The sequence below is a fragment of the Manihot esculenta genome, chromosome 12, assembly GCF_001659605.2.
Source record: "Manihot esculenta cultivar AM560-2 chromosome 12, M.esculenta_v8, whole genome shotgun sequence".
NCBI lineage: Eukaryota > Viridiplantae > Streptophyta > Magnoliopsida > Malpighiales > Euphorbiaceae > Manihot > Manihot esculenta.
In genome coordinates, this window is record NC_035172.2 from 35,410,586 (window position 1) to 35,417,481 (window position 6,896).

At 32.0% G+C, this 6,896-nt stretch overlaps 1 non-coding gene across 1 annotated transcript; it reads right to left on the reverse strand.

Annotated features, from left to right (window-relative positions):
* Positions 1–5,563: 5,563 nt before the first annotated feature.
* TRNAH-GUG lies at positions 5,564–5,635 on the reverse strand. The gene has a single exon. It is a non-coding gene; the product is annotated as a tRNA-His (tRNA).
* Between the last annotated feature and the right edge of the window lie 1,261 nt (positions 5,636–6,896).

A 6,896-nucleotide genomic window follows, 5' to 3' on the forward strand; every position in this document is an offset into this window, starting at 1 on the left:
ATAAACATGACTTCTTTACTCTATCCGGACTCCTGCTCTATACTGTACCTGCAAGCCTGGGGGTAAAGGGAGAGGGGTGAGCTAAAAGCCCAATGAGTAGAACCATAAAAACGTATTAACACTATGCTCCAATGAAATGCATCATAACACAGACAGTTCACATAAGGGTTGGGTGAACTTGTCACCAATTAGTCCAAGCTAACTCTGTGCTAGGCCGTAGCATGGGGTCCTGGTCTTCCTGTCATAACATACATTACTTACCATTGCCCTAGGGCCTCCTCTGGGCTCCTGGTCTTCGAGTCCCATAACCGTGCCAGGCCGTAGAATGGGGTCCTGGTCTTTCCTTACTCTGTGCCAGGCCGTAGAATGGGGTCCTGGTCTTCCTGTCATGGACTAATTGGGTCATCCAATATTCACCCACATCAACAACAATCGATGCAATGCGGCATATTTGTGAAAACTAATGCAATCACCCTATTGCATAATCATGATGCATGAAACATGATAAAACATTTAATTTCTCAATTTAAAAGATTAAGTTTAGTTTCACTCACCTCTGGCTGACTCTGACAACACCGAAGCAGCTGAACTCACTGCTGGGGCCCTCGGTTCCTCGGGTCCGAACCTACACAGGTGGACTCAAATGAGGGACCAAACATACCTGAACATAACTATAAACTACTCCCCAAAAACTCCCTAAAACATCATGAAACAATCATAGAAAAACATGCAAAAGAGGCCTGGACAGGGCACTTTCGGCGGCAGGTTCGGCGACCGAAAGTCCTTCCAGAGTCGAAAGTCAGGCAGGTTCGGCGGCACCTTCGGCGGTCGAAACTCCCAGACAGAGGCGAAACTCATGCATGTTCGGCGGCACTTTCGGCGGCCGAAACTTCCCAGACAGAGGCGAAAGTCCTCTTTCGGGGGCAAGTTTTGGCAGCCGAATGCTGCCTCCACAAGAGGGTTCGGCGGCCGAAAGTCCTTTCGGCTGCCGAACCTGGTTTCTCCCAAAGGGCAGAAACTTGGTTCAAACATGCACAAATGCCTCCAAACCTTCCAAACATGCTTCAAACCTATTCTACAACACACATACACAAGCATACATATTCCTAGGGGCCTCAAATCATCATAAACCCCATCTACAACACAACAAGCAACTCACATTGTTCATGAACATACATTTATACCCATAAACATAACCATAACCTAAACATGCATTCTAACCCATAGATCTACTTAAAACTTACTTAAAACATGCAATGAGCTTAAAATCGGCTCTTACCTCTTGAAGATCGAGAGAGAGACGTCCTAAACTCGGAGTTGGGAGAGATTGGGTTCTTGAACCTCCAAGCTCCAAAACTTTGCTCAAAAGCTCAAATCTTCAAAACAAGGTTAAAACAAATGAAAATCTTGAAAGATCTAGAGGAAAAACATCAAAGATTGGTGAGGGACGGCGGAGAACTCACCTTGGCCGACAACGGGGAGAAAAGCTCGCCCGTTTTCGGCTAAGGGACCCTTTTATAATGGCTGGCCAGGCCATGTTCGGGGGCCGAACGTGCCTCCGCATGCATGCCATGTTCGGCGGCCGAACTTGAGGTTCGGCGGCCGAACCTGGGCTTCCCTTACTTATGCCTTCGGGAGCCTAAGGCACACCCGAAATGCCTGCATGTTCGGCGGCCGAACCTGAGTTTTCCTCCAATGCTATTTTCATGCAAAAAAACTCATTTTCTTCCATGCTTAAAGCATAAAACACATTAAAACATTTTATGAAAACATGGTTTTACCCTTCTAGAGGTCTTCGACACCCGAGATTCCACCGGACGGTAGGAATTCCGATACCGGAGTCTAGCCGGGTATTACAGCCACTCCGATACTCAAGTCAGTGTACTGGAGAATTGGGCGAAAATAATGAATTGCGTAAAATTTGAGTAGTGGCAAAGAATAGCGTACCTTTATATCTGTGATTCTTCTCCTTTTATACTAGAAGAAGATTGAGATAACTATAACATTTAATGATGATCCGGTGATAATGTGACGGACTGCTTGGTAAGAAATATCGCTAGCTAATAGGTTGATGATTCCACTATCACAGACGTAATGTGGATATGTTGGACTGTGCCTGATAACGGTAGCTTTGTTTCGAGACTCATTCTATTCAGGGAAGAACGAGTTTTGATGATGAACCAGACGTTGAGGTGTTCAAATCTTTTTTTCTCGGATGGACCGCGTTACCCACTTATCATATCATTACCACGTGAACCTATTTTATGGTTACCCCTCATAACTTACTTTTGGACGATCGTTATATAGTATCAGATTTAAAAATTAAAAAATTTAATTCATGATTTTTCTTTATTTTTAAATCAAATTAAGTCAAAATTAAGCATTTTTAATTAAATTGCATAGAAATTAAAAATAAGTTATGAGACTCATCATAAAAAAAATTAATACTAAGGTGGGAGTATAAATGGAAATAAATTTAATTAAACTTTTATATTTTTATTAAAAACTTAAATAAGGTTGATTGTTTTTGTATTAATTAATTTTATATATTTTTACTTCAGAGTTAAATAAGTTGTAAATTAATAAAATATTATTTATTTATAATTTAAAATATTAAAAAATTTAATATTTTAATTAATATAAAAATAAAAAATATATAAAAATAGTAAATAATTTAAAATTACAAAAATAAAATTTTATTATAAAAAATATTTTATTATTAAAAAGTAATATTATATTAGATCAAATTTTATTTAACATTTAAGTAAATATACATAAACTTAATTGTTCCAAAAATTATTTGACCATTGAACAAACGTGTAGATATTTAGCCTTATTTACTTAAAAAACATAACTTATTGATATTATATAATAATTACTCAAAATAAACTGTGCTTTGACCAAAAAATAGAGTTAAGATTTGATAAATGAAAAATATAATTTCACTCGAAAAAATAAAGATTCGAACATCTTGACATTCGGTCCATTACCAACATTTATATTATCCTAAACAGGTTGAATTTCGATACAAAATTATCGTTATTAGACACCATCCGATTATATTATGTCTGTAATTGTATAATCATTAGTTAGCGATATTTTTTATTAAGTAATCGGTCACATTATTATTAAATTATCAGAAAATATTATATTTATTTTTATATTTTTATAATATAAAAAAAATAAAATATATTATTCTATCATACTATTTAAATTTTAAGTAATTCATTATATTTATCATATTTCTTCTGTATATTAATTTGAGTGGCGGTTATAAGAACCCATCACCTCACGTTTTCGTTCTTATATATTTAGTTAATTATAACATAGTTCTATTTTCTAATCTTGAACTTGTATTTAAAAAATATTTTTTTTATATAAAATAATTTTAGTTAAATTATAATTTTAAAATAAAGTATATTAATAAATTTATATAATTTTCTATTTTAAAAAGAATAACTCATTTTTTTAAAAATAATTTTATTTTTTTAATCATAAAAATATTTTTTAATTATTTTAAATTTTAAAAATATTTTTTAAGAAAATATTTCCATAAAAGAAACGCAACTTTAATTGGACTGAGCGTAGATAAAGTAGTACACTTTTACAGTTGTACACGGGCGAAGGAAATAACACACATAGGTAATTTTCAAAACATCAATTGTACGGGAGGAGACATTTAATGTAGGGCTTTATAATTATTATTATTATTATTAATGAGAATAAATTACTACAGAATTTTTTTAATATACAAATGAGGTAATTTTTTTTATATGTTTTTACAATTGAGGTTGATATTTGAGATTTTATCTTATAAAGTAATTGCTTATTCTATTTCAAAAAAAAATTGCTTATTAAATTTTTAATAATAAATTAGTTTATAAATTTAATTTTTATTTAATAAAATGAATATTTTGTAAATAAAAAACACATATTACTGTGAGTTGATTATCTATTGTTTTAGTTTTAAAAAATTGTAAAGTTACTATTTTAATTTTAAAATAGATAAAATTATTTTTTTATTATAAAAAAATATACCATTTAGACCAGTAATTTAGCCATTTAAAATATATAATCTCTAATTAGTTGTCTACTAATAATTTTTTACTAATAATAATATTTTTTTTTTGAAATGGTAATAAAAATATTATTTTATTAAATGAAAATTAAATTTAAATCTAATTTATTATCAAAACTTTAATAAATGGCTACTAGTAAATTTTGCCAAATTTCAAAACATTCCTGTAAATTACCTTTATTATTTCCGTGTGAGGAGGGAAAGCACAAATTTTCATAAGCCAAGCAATAAATAATAACCAAACATTTTAAATTAATAAACCATTGAGACACCGCACATGTGATGTTCCCTTCGTCTGCCAGCCAGACCACAACAACCAGTAATGGGTTTAGGAATTTTATGCAAAAGTTTAATTTTAATGAATAATAAAAAAATAAAATATATGAAGTAATAAAAAAATAAAATAATTAAATTTGTAATAACCAATACCTCATGAAAAAATCCAAAAAATTTCTAAAAAGAAAAATTAAGAAAAACAGATGTTTAATAATAGAGAGAAAAAATAATAGAAACATAATAATACAACGAAGAAGAAGGAAGCAGATGAACAGATGAAGAAGAAAAAATATTTTTCCTTGGATATCGAACGAACTCTACACCTTGCCGGAGGTGGTGTTAATATAGTTGGGATCGGAGACCATCCGAAGAGAGGAGCTCACCACGAAGAAGGAGCGGTTCTCCGATGATTCGATTCTGGTTTTCTGGAGGATCTGGAAGAGGTTTGGATTGGAGTACTGAGGAAGCAGTTGGACGATGATTGAGGCTATGGAGATAGAAAGAAAATAAAATTCTTTAACAAGAGGTTTGAAGTTTTACTGACGTGATAAAATAATTTAATTTTAAAAGTTTTTTAAGGTATATAAAATATATTACATATTTTAATGTGTATTTTTTTAAAAATTAATAAAAGATTATTTACATACGGTGTGAGATAATTATTTAAACGTTAATAATTTTTTTAAAATAAATTTAATCACTATTGTGATTTTAATGATTATATGTGAAAATTATTCACAAAATTTTTGTGTTGTAGGATCAACTTTTATAAAATTTTGAGTTTTGGATGATTAATTATTTGGATTACATGGTTGGCCATAATTCATTGGAGTCTAATCCAAAAAAATTCCTGAAAACTCTTTTATTTTTATTAAATGTTAATTGTGGATCTATCTTTTGCTCACTTATTAAACCTGGCTGCGTGAGCTGTTGATTGGAGTTTGAGATTTATCTGCAATATGTAAGATTTTAATTGTGCAAAATCTTCGACTTTTATATTTTTAAGCCATTGATGATCAGTCGCTAATAAATAGTGCCGCTTTAGTTGCTACATTATCAGGTAAAATATAATAATAAAATGTTACTTTTTATGAAACTTGGTAACGTGTTCAAAATTAAAATGAACCTCCAGAAGGAGACAAAGAGGCGCAATAATTGGGGAATTGAAAATTTTAGTTTTTCATTGGATGTAGAGAAAGGGCAAAAGAATGTGGCTGCTGGGATTCGAGCCCAGGTCTCCACGGCCACAACGTGGAATTCTTACCACTAAACTACAGCCACAACTTGCTGCTATCTGGTATAAAAACCTATCTGAATTGGATAATTAATTCACATGATTAAAATATAAAATCTTAAAAATAATGGTTAGTAGGGAGGAGATTGTGTTTAGTATGGCCAAGTTGATGGGAAGGCATATGATTGTGTTTAGTATGGCAAAGTTTGATTTTGCTAGAAGAGAAATTCAAGACAAGTGATATTCAAAGGGGAAATAACTGAAAATTAAGAACACATGAAGGAATCTAAAGTGCATCTCTGTTTATTTTGCCTTTTATTTTGGGATGTTTGCATTTGCCATTAGTATTTTGCTTTGCAGTGCAAGGCATATTTGCAAGCACCAGTGAATCATAACAATTCAGGTCCATGTCAATACGTTGGTCTCTTTGTTAGTTGTAATGTGTTTCTCTTCATTGTGACTTGCTATTTGGGACTTTATTAAACGAGTTTTTTAGTTTTTTGTTGTTCCCATTTATGGGTGAATGGAATATGATTTGAAAGAAATATATAAAATTGGAAATAGTGAGCGGAAGAGGACAAGTTCTTTCAATTGCAAGTGGGGATTTTTTTGCCTTTGTGTAGAAAAAATTGAAATATTTAAAATTTCAGTGAAGAGGGTTGATGGCTTTGCCATAGAAGATTTGGAAAACACAGATGGAGAGAGAGTTATACCAGAGTGAGACTAAGGGCATAGAGTCATTCCATATGTCATTAATAACATTTTTAAATAAAAGAGTCAAAATTTAGAGATAAATCATTGTGTTTTAAAAATAGAAAAATGTGCTTGTTAATATTAGTTTAACCTTTTATTTTCAACAAAGTTATATAAATGAGAATGATGCTGACATCTTAATTTCAGACCTAAAACATCGTTGTAGTCGATTACACCTAAATTCTAAGTTGGTAGCTTCTGCTTCTAGTACCACTTCTGCTGAAACTAGTCCAAAAAATGTGCATGGGGCTGGCCAAAAACAGTCTTGAGTTCAACGACTTTCATCGTTGATGAACACTTCCGCTAATAAGATAAAGAAGTGGGAGTCTATGCCTTGAATAAATTAGTAATAACAAATTAGTTGAATGAGCGATCAAGAGACGGATGAGGGAATAACCTATCAATCATTGGTGGATCTTCCCTTGAATGGTCATGGAGCTCTCAATTGAGTTGTTTAGGTTTTGGAATTCCATCTCTAGCTGGGGTTCGGTTTGAATGTTAAAACAAATGCGGGTTCATATTTCTTAACCAATTTAAGCTTTCCTTTGGAAAGGG